Below are 889 nucleotides of genomic sequence, written 5' to 3' on the forward strand. Positions count from 1 at the left end.
TGTGAGCAGTGTCGGGACCTTGGTCGTTGGGCTCGGAGTCACTCGTTGTTTCCCCGCCCAAAGTAGGACTAGGATGCACAAACCTCAACGCCTTTCGAACTCTCTTCGGCGTAAAGGAAGTCCAGAAAAAAAGACCGCTCCTTGAGCAGATCCCTCACCGCGATAATGTCCTCAGGAAACGGAGCAAGAGGATTGATGAATGGACGATCATTCGGCAACCTCCGGAACAATGGGATACAACTCTTTTCAAAAAAAAAAAAAAATTTCAAGAGACCTCTCTATGAGAATGAGTAAGTGAAAAGGTTGTGAATAAGTTACCTCACTTCTTCTAGGCATGAGAAATTACTACTTACTTGCGGATTTTCGGACACGAACTTCGCCCAAATACACCAATCTCGTCCGAACTCGCCATACCGCGCGTTAGAATCTCACTAGAAATCCACGATTCTAACGAGCTGGGGGGCTAACTGTTGGGGTCGAAAACGGTTACGACGAAGTTAACGTCCAAATCCCCGCCGAATACAAGTATGTCTTTCCGCAAAAAATTATGCTCGGTCAAGAAAACGTCGCAGCGTATGTTCCCGAGATAAAGCTTCGTTCAAATTCTATTTAGATCAAACATAAGCCCTCGGAAACATACCCAGACCAGCTACGGATAGGTCCGAGTATGATGATCAGAACACGGATGAACCAAGCTCGGTCATTACGCAACTACCGCACATGTACGCTGTCCGGTCGCTACGTAGCGACCGAGCTCTTCCAAAACGTCGATACGACATTAGTCCATGCATTCTCGTCTACCCTTCGATGCGCAACGAAGGGACCGAGCATTCGTCCCGTTCGGTCTCTACGTAGCGACCGAGCGTTCGTCCCGCTCGGTCGCTACGTA

This window comes from Brassica oleracea, chromosome C1 (assembly GCF_000695525.1).
Source record: "Brassica oleracea var. oleracea cultivar TO1000 chromosome C1, BOL, whole genome shotgun sequence".
Taxonomy (NCBI): Eukaryota; Viridiplantae; Streptophyta; class Magnoliopsida; order Brassicales; family Brassicaceae; genus Brassica; species Brassica oleracea.